This window comes from Eurosta solidaginis, chromosome 2 (genome assembly GCF_040869045.1).
Source record: "Eurosta solidaginis isolate ZX-2024a chromosome 2, ASM4086904v1, whole genome shotgun sequence".
NCBI classification, from domain to species: Eukaryota; Metazoa; Arthropoda; class Insecta; order Diptera; family Tephritidae; genus Eurosta; species Eurosta solidaginis.
The window spans coordinates 278,736,107-278,747,961 of record NC_090320.1 but is presented as its reverse complement, the minus strand read 5'-3'; the positions used below and the strand labels follow the sequence as shown (position 1 = coordinate 278,747,961).

General features: G+C 35.9%; 1 long non-coding RNA gene across 1 annotated transcript; it reads right to left on the bottom strand.

Moving 5' to 3' along the window:
* Nucleotides 1-3,252: 3,252 nt before the first annotated feature.
* Nucleotides 3,253-4,341, bottom strand: LOC137242812 (uncharacterized). The gene is made up of 2 exons (XR_010950366.1): nt 3,980-4,341; nt 3,253-3,890 (listed from the first exon to the last, which is right to left on the bottom strand). It is a non-coding gene; the product is annotated as an uncharacterized lncRNA (long non-coding RNA).
* Between the last annotated feature and the right edge of the window lie 7,514 nt (nt 4,342-11,855).

Sequence of the window (11,855 nt, the reverse complement as noted above, 5' to 3'; positions counted from 1 at the left end):
TGAGCTCATTAAAATTTTAAATAGTTTATACTGATTTTACTAAAGCTTTTGATAAAGTTTTCCATTCACTTCTTCTGTTCACACTCGATCGTTTTGGCTTCCCGCCTTTGTTTCTATTTTGGATATCTTCATACTTGATGGATAGAAAACAAACAGTTATAGTTAATAACTGTAAGTCAGAATCTATAAATGTTACTTCTTGTGTTCCTCAAGGCAGCCACCTTGATCCAGTGCTGTTTCTGCTGTTCATTAACGACCTTCCAAATGTTTAGATGTACTGCAAGCCGCTAATGTACACTGATGATGTCAAACTTCACCTGTGGATAGTTCAAATCTACAATCGGATCTGAATTGCCTAGTGGAATGGTGTAGTGTAAATATAATGTCACTAAACCTGCCGAAGTGCAAGTTCATGTGCTTTACAAGAAAATCATACCAATCCTACGAGTATATAATTGATGATTACACAATTAAACAAGTCATTAGTTTTGTAGACGTTGGCCTTACGATGGACCCCAAACTTGACTTTAAATTCCACAGAGGAGGTTGCGTGAACAGAGCCAAAGGGACTTTGGCGTTCGTCAAACGGTGGTCTAAAAAATTCGATGATCCATATATTACTAAAACTCCCTTTATATCTTTGTTGCGGCCAATATTAGAATACGCTTCGATAATCAGGAAACCTCGTTACCAGACCCACTGCGACAAATTAGAGTCGGTTGAAAAGCAATTCCTGATTTTTGCGCTAAGGGGCTTACAGTGGGACCCCTCAAGGATTCTTCCCCCCTACTTCTGCCGTTTAACACTATTCAGCTCCATACGTTACGGAGTAGGCAGGGTTCCCAAATGATCCCGAAATGACCCTGACAAGATACCGAAAACCATCCAGAAGTGATGCCGGAAGGACCCCAAAATTATCCAAAAATAGTCCCGAAAAATCCCCAAAATGATACTGACGAATCCAGAAAATCATTCAGAAATGATCCCGGAAGGGTGCCGAGCTGACCCCGACGGGATTACAAATAAGGTAAAGCTAGTTATAAAATCGTGTTAATAAGACAACAGGCGCATTTAAGTGAATGAAGAGTTACAAACTAACATACAGGTAAAGCTAATAAAAGCGTGTTAATTAAAACAATTGAAGGAAGGAGGATGAGGGGAGTAGAAGGAGAGCACCACTGATCGTTTTCCCAAAATTGATTAGATTTCGATCTGTGTGAGCCAGATACGGGAGGGTGAGTGGGGGGGGGGGGGGAGTTAGGCTGGGAGTGTGTCACTGCTCACTCTTTCAGCAGACTATTGTCTATCTGTGTCCCAAATTTTATCAAAAGCCGTCTAGCCGTTCTGGCGTGATTCAGTAACAAAGACGAAAAAATACAATAATTAAATTTTAACTGTTCCTAGGGGCGGGGACCTCCCCCGTTTTGAAAAAAATATAGCTGGTAAATCCTTCTATGCTTTTGGCTAAATATGTGCAAAATTTCATCAAAATCCGTCCAGCCGTTCTTGCGTGATTCAGTCACAAAAACAAACGCCTGGACATCCAAACATCCAAACTTTCCCATTAACCCGCGGCCCCGTCCGCCAGGAGAAAATAAAACATATGGGCTATTCACGTTAGTCTGCTTATCAGGTTATCTGTTTAAAAATTATTGTTGTCTAATTTATTTTATTTTTGTAATTGAGTAAACAAAAGAACTAAATGAGCTACTACTTATGCATATTTCTGCGAAATGAAATGAGCTCAGCTTTAACAAAACATTTTCTTTATTTTTTTTCAAAGGAAAATTTCCAAGTAATGGGTTGTTTATATATGTATTCGCAGAGATGAATTGTGTTATTAATTAGATATGTGTACAATAGCCGTATTTATAATGAATAAATACAAAAAAGAACAAAGGGACCACTTAGTTAGTTTTATCTGTTTCCAAACTGGGCTCGAATCGTAACATCCGTGATCGTATAACCCGTCACGTAAAAACATGATTTTCAGATTATGACGTACATGAACGTACGACTTCGATCGTTATTTTGGATCGCAGCATACGTGACGAGTGAATGAACGTACACGTTACGTTCCAATTTCATTCGATCACAAACCGGAATTCGTATACATACAAATTTCATGAAAAATGTAAGCAAATTTTTGAAATATATGAATAAATAAAATATAATAACACATTTCAAACTCTTATTATTAACAAAGGTCGAATTCAAACAAACTAAATCCATTCCAAAAGGAAATAATGGCGGATTTCATGGCGAGACACCCAGAGCTGGCGAAGAATAATCTTCCAAACTCTGAAAACCGCAGAATTACCTCCAATAGAATTTGGGAGGAACTTACTTATATATTAAATGCTGAAGGGCAACCAGTTAAGGATGCAAAGATGTGGAGGAAGGTATATACAGCCGTTATTATATCTTTTGATGCTTGAAAGTAATAAAATTGTTTTTATTTCATTGCAGGCTTTTGCTGATCAGAAGTATCAAGCAAAAAAGAAGCTTTCCTTCAACAAATAGTCAAAGAAAACTACTGGTGGGGGACCCTATCAGGAAAAAACAATATCTGCCACCAAGCAGGCTATCATTGAGGTGGCTGGCCTTGAGGTTTGTGTAGCAGGTGATGAAAATATAATTGCATATGGCAGAGCTCAAGCAACACTGACTTCACCAAAAAACAGCGAGAGCTATAGTGCAAGCAGCGATGACGAATCACCAAGTTGTTTGCCAGTTTCATCAACTGCTCCACCCGCCGCCAATGTTGATAGAACGCCGCGATCAAAAACGCCCCGCAAAAAAAGTTCAAGCGAACAAAAAATGGCCTTACTGCAAGAAAATTTAAAAACGGTGTCCGATTTTCAAAGGGGGTTGGACAAAAAGCTGGACAGATTGCTGGACGTTCAGGAACGGTTCCTGCTGGTGCAGCAGCGCATGCTGCAAATTAAAGAAGAAAAATATCGCAGGCAAAAAGAGGCAAGTCAAATCGACTTGCAAATAAAGAGACTGGAATTGGAGACGCTGCAAATTAAAGCGAGAAGACCTTATTAATTTTTTTTAGAATACTTATTATTATATGCATATTTGGATATAAGCAAGTGACTGTGAACTCTCTTTTTTTTTTAGTTTTTAAGTTAGAAAATGAATTGATTTATGTTTTACAAAGATTACCTGAAGAATGACTTAAAGTACTGTGATATTTACTTGGTACATACACTATATACATATTTAAAATAAAAATGAAAGAGAATATTGAATTTAATAAATAATTTCATTTATTTAAATACTGCCAGGCTTAATTTTAAAGCTATTTAGGAATATATCATTGCTTAGGACAACCTAAAAAGTGAACGTTTTATTTGATCACTTATCGATTTTCCTATATTGGTAAGTTGGTTTGTTTCGCCTGTCTCAATTTCTAGAATATGATCTTCCGACTGAAGATTTGACGGTTCATAGTGTATCTTAAATTTAATGCAAATGTTATGTAATGCAGCAGAAACATTTGCAAATCTTGCCATTTTCGCAGGATGATATCTTCCTCTTTGTCATATCCTAAAATCCTTCAGCGCCCTTTGAGAATGCCAATTGTTCTCTCAATAATACACCTTCCTTTAGAGTGAATGTCATTAAAATACTGTTCATCTGAACCGTCTGATGTGCTTCTGTATGGGGTTATTAATCACGGCTCAAGTGGGTAGCCAAAATTAATTATTGGTTAAAAAAAGTACGCTGCACCCAATAACTTTACTTTAAAGCCAGGAATTCCCACTAAATAGTCATTACCGACATTGTGCTGGTAGCCAGCGCTAGCAAGAAGTTAATGCGTGACTGCGAATTGCAAAATTGGGAGGAACCGCTTTGGCATCGGTTTGCTTCAAATTTAATTTCTACAGAAGGTAATTAAAATCTTCTTTAGTTAAGCGAAATCTCTTCAAGAATCTGAACTAATTTTTTGTTACAAAGAAATAATACATACATGATATGCTTACGCTTTGTTGGATAAGTCCAACGGGTTGCTGCGTTCTCTTAGTCGCCTCCGGACACTTTTCCTTTCGTCTTCGCTATCACTTGAGCTCAAACAAAACAATAAAATTGGATCCATCGTAATTACTTACTTTATTTTGCATATTTTTTGCAACCAATTTGACAGTTCAAAATCTATTGTGAGCTAAAAATACAATCCAATCTAATATGGATCGTAAAAATTATTGTGAATTGAAAATAAATTACGTTCCGTTCGCTATCGTATGTTATAATCCCATTTTGTTTATACGTCTGACGTATCACGTAATTTTCTGCCGTATGGTTACCGATCCGTGATCGTATGTTACGATTCGAGCCCTGCTATTTAATTATTAAGTACTAGATGATACATTTTGTGAACGCGATTTATACCTAACTGAGTATTATGAATAAAAAATAAACAAACACATTTTCTTATAGATTTCAGGAATAGTACAAAAAATATCTTGTTTTTTTTTTTTAATTAGTTGAACAAACAGATTTTTTAAGGTACTTATGCATATTTCTGCGAAATTAATTGAGTTCAGCATTAACAAAACACTTGCTTTAGTTTTTTGAAAGAAAATTTCCTAGTAATGAGATGATATGATGCAACAAAATACAAAAATTAAAGAAAATTTAAAAATGGGTGTGGCTCCGCCCTTTTTCGCTTAATTTGTCTAGAATGCTTCTAATGCTATAAGTCGAACAAAAGTTGACCAATCCTTGTGAAATGTGGTAAGGGCATAGCTTCTATGACGATAATGGGCGAAATTGGTTTGAAGTCACCCCCAGTTTTTATACACAGTCGACCCACTGTCCTTCCACTCGGCCGTTAACACGATAACTTGAGCAAAAATCGATTTATCTTTACTAAACTTAGTTCACGCACTTTATCTTGGAATTAAAAATGAGCGAAATCCGACAATGACCACGACCAATTTTTCGATATCGAAAATTTCGAAAAAGAAAAAAATGTCATAATTATATACCAAATACAAAGACAGGGATGAAACATGGTGATTTGATTGGTTTTTTGACGCAAAATATAACTTTAGAAAAACTTTTTAAAATGGGTGTGACACCTACTATTTTAAGTAGAAGAAAATGAAAAATTCTGCAGGGCGAAATCAAAAGCCTTTGGAATCATGTCAGGAATACTGCTCGTGGTATTACATATATAAATAAATTAGCGGTACCCGACAGATGATGTCCTGGGTCACCCTGGTCCACATTTTGGTCGATACCTCGAAAACGCCTTCAAATACACAACCCTCATTAATACCTTTAATTTGATACCCATATCACCCCTGGTAAACCTTTATGGCGATATCTCGAAAAGGCATCCACCTATAGAACTAAGGCCCACTCCCTTTTAAAACACTCATTAGCACCTTTCATATCGCACAAGCACATTCTAGAGTCACCCCTGGTCCACCTTTATTTCCGAAAAGGCGCCCATAGGTGGGAACTATGGCCCACTCCCCTTTAAAATACCTTCCATTTGATACCCATGTCGTACAAGCACATTCCAGGGTTACACTAGGTTCATTTGCTTGAGTTTTCAAAAGTATTTATTTTTTGCATTTGGCGTTGTATGACCAGCCGGGTTTATTAAATTGACCAAATTAGTGGTCAAATTTGACCAAGTAAAAACCAATCATAGATGGTTGTAACGTTAATTTTGCCATTTGCAAAGGTTTGAAAGGTTGGGAACAGGTAAGAATTTCTACCGGTTAAATGCTACTTTCTTTATTTTCCAAGAAATACTTCTTCGTTTATTTGAACACGTGAAAAATATCTTAAAAACAGGTTATTTTTTTTTTTTTTTTCAAATAAAGATATGATTCATTTTCAAACCTCATAATTGAAACTTTAATTAATGTGCTTTGTTTGCTTTGTATAAACAATTGGTAAAAACTAGAAAAATAATAACTTAAGAATAACAAGATATTGCCCAATGAACCCATAGCAAAATAAGGTTTAAGGTCAGTGACTAAAATTGAAAAGGTTTCGGAACATTCTTTTATTTGTTTGTATACTTCGACTAATCGCTTTCATGTTTATAACTAAATCCTTTGCTGTACGATTGAATTATGAATACTAACTAAAAAAATGTAAGCCCAAGATACTAAGGCATCGAGCCCCGTGAATTCTCATCCCTTCACAGCCTTTTTGAGACGTTACACAACTCAATAATAGATACCCAAATAGATCTTTAATTGGCATACATAAGAAACTGCATAATCGTTAACCTTTTATTGAACCTTCCCTAACAACGCACATTCGTATTTATTACCCGCAATCTTGCATTGTTTCGTGGCTGAGCCAGAAGTGCGATTTGCGTCTTGTCATTGTGATAAGGCCTATGCATATATCTATGAAATTAATTAAATAAATAAATTAAGAGGATTATTATTTTTCACCAAATAAAAATGTTTTCCGTGTTAAATGCGCTGAAAATTTGCTGAAAATTTAAATTAAAATAAAACAAAAACAATAAAAAGCATTTGAAAAAGAAATCAAAACAAATATATCTAATTCGTGGTTTTCATTAAGTAAAAATGAGTGACATCAAAACTGCCTCAAGCTGACCATTTGGTCAGTTGGGATAAAAGGCCTTTCATTCTGTCACATTACCAACTCAAAGCCGATAAAGAAGTTTATGGTCAAAATCCACGCTAAAATTTTGTGTTCATTTATTTCACAACTATTTCATTATATTTCGTTATTTTACACGCTGCGTCATTATATGATGATGGGACGCCAGTCGGCAAACGAAAATAAAATGACAACAAGTTAGCAAATGAAATTTTAATGGTAAATGGGTAATTGTCGTTTTCATTTATTGGTCAACTTAGTTCTCACTTTGTAGTAAAAATGAACGACAAACCATTTTTCGTTGTATGAAAAGCCGTTTTTGTTGACATGTTCAAGCATTACAGTGTTTGCCAAATTCAGCTGCATAGCGGAAAATCGAACTCACTTAAACTTGACACTGCCTTCACTTCATTGATTTCATCATGGCTTAGCTTTTAAAACATTCACTATACATATGAGATAGCCCAATGCCGTATTTTCTTTTCCATTTTATTAGTTAGCTTGGGCCTACTTCAACAGAACGAAGGGTTGTTGATTTACGAATCACACAATCATACTTCTTGTTTCAACAGCACTTATTTTGCGTTCGTTTGCAGCAATTTTGTGCTTAGTGTAAAAAATTGTAAGGTTCATTATCTTTTTAAGTAGCTATTTCATAGAGCTCCATCTAAGATTTTTTTAAAGCAAGTTGCAATCTAATACGTTTAGTAGTGTAAGAGTTTACATCTTCCCGACTTTAGTTTATAATCTATCTATATCTATAAATGTTATAAAATAAAGTCGCTAAATGTCATTGTACGCCCATCCCTGCATACAAAATGCTCCGATTTTAAAACGGTTTTCAGCATTTGAAAGCTTAGCAGCGTGAGATAGACATTTGCGATATAATTCGATGGTATATATTATAGTGCCGTGGAAATTTGCCAAAATATCTGGATAACGCAACATAAATGGTTAAAAGGATATTTAATAAATATATATAAAAATGAAATGATGTTCGTTCCTGTCCATGTTTTGGGTCCGATACGAAGCCAATTTTATTCATTCTTTTTTTATATTATAGGGATCAAATAGGGGAAGGTTTTTAGCAAAAAAAAATTTAAAAAATTTCTAGTGTCTTGAGATATAGGTCAAGGGTACCCCAATAATGTGCTTATACAATATGGTTATCAAATGAAAGCTTTGATGAGCGGTTTAGTAAATGATAATTTTTCGTACCCCTGGGTGACTAGGGTCTCTAGATATAGGCCAAAAAGTGGACCCAGATACCCGTTAAAATGTGTTTATACAACATGGATATCAAATGAAAGCTGTTGACGAGTTCTTTAGCAGAGCGTAATTTTCATACATCTTGGTGACTGGGGTCTCGAGATATTGCCCAAAACGTAGATCAGCATAACCTTAGGATGTGTTTTTACATTATGGGTATCAAATGGAAGCTGTTAGTGAGTACTTCAATATGGGTATCAAAAGGTAGCTGTGCTGATGAGTAGTAATTTTTCTCTGGCCGACGAGCGTTTCGAGATCATTTCATGTGTACACAATTTTTTGAATAAACATACGAATTTTTCGATTTGTGTCGTACTGCTAAGTTGCAACCTTTTTTCGATGGAGAGTAGACATAAACACCGAGGTTTATACACTGTTTGTGAGAGATGCTTCAGCACACATACACAAACGCACCTTGAAAATGGCCAACGCGTTTATTTTACTCTTGCAAATGCTGCGCTTAGAGAAACAAGTGCACCGTCTAGAACTTTGACTGCCTTTTTTCATTTATGTCAATCGGACGATTTTGCAATAACATTGCTATATGCAGAAGTGCCACAATATTTCACATGGGATAAATCCAGGAAAACATTTCGAAGGCGAAAACAAGGAAAACCAGTTCAAGGTCATCCTAATGTGTTCACAACAGATGCATTAGGACGCATTTATACATTTCATCCAAATAATGCTGAATGTTTTTACTTGCGATTGTTGTTAATTAATGTTCGTGGCCCAACATCATTCCAAGCTTTAAGAACAATTAATGATGAATTGTGCGCTACATATCGTGAAGCTGTAATAGCCAGTCCACATCAAATACGAACATTATTTTCGATAATAATTGCAATGTGCTCCCCATCTAATCCATTGGAATTATGGAATAATTTCAAAGATTATATGACAGATGATATTTTAAACCAAATGCGTCGAAATACTGCAACTTATGAGTTAGAATTCACATTGGAAATTTATAATGAAGCATTTATAAGGATTGATGACATTTGTTTGTCGATGTGAAACAAATCGTTAGTACAATTGGGCATGCCAGCAGCAAATCGTCCAATGCATTATATGTTCAATCGAGAACTGGAGCGTTAATACCGTTATGATTGTAATGAACTAAACAAATTTGTAACATCAAATTTAACGAAATTGAATGACCAAAAGCAACATGTTTATGATACAATCATGAATAATGTTAGCCATGGAATTGGTGGATTGTTTTTCTTGGATGCTCCTGGGGGAACAGGCAAGACCTTTTTAATATCATTGATAGCAACAACTCGATCAGATATAACGTTGCATTGGCACTCGCTTCTTCCGGAATTGCGGCTACATTACTGGGAGGCGGCCGCACAGGACATTCTGCATTAAAGTTGCCTTTGAATATGCAGTTAAATGAAAGACCAACATGTAATATTTCGAAAAAATCTAGAATGGCAAAAGTTCTTAAAGTATGTAAGCTCATCGTATGGGACGAGTGTACTATGGCACACAAGAAATCATTGGAAGCACTTGATAGAACTTTGAAAGATCTATGAGCAAGCTAAACAGTCTTTTGAGGTGCCATGATTTTGCTGGCTGGAAATTTCAGGCAAACATTAACTGTGATCCCAAAATCCACGGCTACAGATGAAATTAATGCATGTTTAAAATCATCGTATTTATGGAGACAATTTCTGCACTTTTGCACAGTCTAAACAGGCATTGATACAGAGTGTATTTCCAAACATAGTTCAATATTACAAAAACTATGATTGGCTTAGCGAAAGAGCAATTTCAGCTGGGAAAAATAAGGACGTCAATGATAGCTGAATTTATCTATTCTGGATCAAATGCCTGGTGACACAGTTGCACATAAGTCAATGGACACTATTACTGATCAAGATGATGAAGTAAATTATCCAACTGAATTCTTAAACTCACTTGATTTGCCAGGCCTACCACCTCATAATTTACGATTAAAAATTGGATCACTGTGAAGAAGCTAATGGGTAACGTTATCGAAGCAACAATTTTGAAAGGGAAGCACAACGGAAAAGACGTTTTGATACCCAGAATTCCCCTGATTCCGACGGATTTAGCATTCGATTTCAAACGTTTGAAGCTCACTATTCGCTTTGCCTTCGCTATGACAATTAATAAGGCGCAAGGACAGTCTCTACAAATGTGCGGTATTAATATAGAATACCCAATTTTTTCTCATGGACAATTGTATGTAGCTTGCTTACGAGTAGCCAAGCCATCGTCATTATTCATTTACGCGAAAGACGGAAAACCCAAAAACGTTTTTTACCAAAAGCGTTACAATAAAGTTCGAAAGAAATTGTATCAAAGAATTTGCTTTGTTTCGTATTAATTTTATTCTCTTTCAGCAAATCATTGAATTTATCGGTTAGCGACGTGAGCGAGTGTACGCTAGTATACATATAAAGAAGGATGTATGTTTGCATGGAACTTAAGGATCGCTTGATGGCAAACCTTTGCGATCTGTTCGAACAAATTCTATTCACAGTTCGATTTGCCTAAAATTAAGCACTGAGACAGCTCTTTTCCTGGATTAGTATTTACGAGACTTTTTCGGGAGTCGAACTAGGGTCCGACTTGGTCCAGGAGAGGGACTGGGACTGTGACTTGGGCTTTGACTGGGACTGGGGTTGGGAATAAGGGATGGATAAGAATAAAAATTACAGCGAGAAAAGAGTGACGGAGAAAGAGATGGGGTTAGAGGAAGAAAGATCGGAAAGGAAGGAGACGGAGAAAGAGATGCACAGACAGAGAAAGGCTGATGGAGGAATGAATAAAAGGACAAGAAAAAGGGGGAGAGAGAGTTATAGATAAAAATTTCTTAAAACTTTTGTAGATAGACCGAAGTTAGGGCAGAGCCGGGTCTGCTTACATTTATATATAAATAAAAGAGATGAAAATAGATTTTTTTTTAACTTTTTGGAACTTATTAAGTTCCGCTTGCTTGGCTCACTTTCAACGTATGCAAAAAAGTGTACGCATGAGATAAATTAAACAACACGTGTCTCTTAAAGGTATGTAAATAATTTATTTTTGAAGCTTATAATTGCGTTTTCAAAGCACTTTAAGGAAGCCAAAGTAGTACTGTGTGTTATTGAATCATAAAAGTCAATAAGTTGTAGAACAAAAATGAATACCCAGCAGAAAAAATTAACGGTGCTGAACGGGTACAAAACGGATAAAGAGCGGGACATTTAGTACTCACACTTGTCCCAATAGCGCTTAGGTACGAGCTAGGTATATACATTTTAATAAATTAATCAAAGGTTGCGACTATTTCAAACCACATGCGCTGAATTAGTTAACTACGCGTTCGAAATGCGCGTTTAATGTAGACTTTTTTAAAGCGTTCCTAATTGGTTCAGTCTTAGGTGGTTCTGAAATAGTCGCAAACTTTTATTGATTAATTTAAATCCATATTGCTCAGACTTCAGCGTTGTAGATACAAGTGTGGCTACCCAATCTTCCGATATGCATCCGATTAGAACTAGTTCGGAGGTTGTCATTGAGGGCCGTTTTACCATCTTCAGTTAAGTTAGATTTTATCTGGAGGATAGCTACCTATCAGACATATTAATTTGACATTTACGTTTTCACCAACACAGGGTGTCCAACCAAATGTTAAATCGATAAATTGGAGAAGTGGAATTAGAACAAAGCGTCTTTTCGGAATACACGAAAATTGGCCAAACAGCTTACTTTTTTTACATTGTGCTGGGAAATGCACATAACAGAGACGCGAGTATGTAGAAAATAGAAATTTCTATATCTTAGAAAAAAAATAATTACGGACCTAAACCCATTGAGAAACTGTAGCTTTGCGTGACTGTCTCTAATTTTTTCAGTAGGGTATCTAGAATGTTACCCGAATTTGGACTACTTATTATTGTTTTTGTTTTTTTTTTATTTCGAATGCTATAATGTGTTTTGTGCGTGTGTGGAATTTCCGCTGG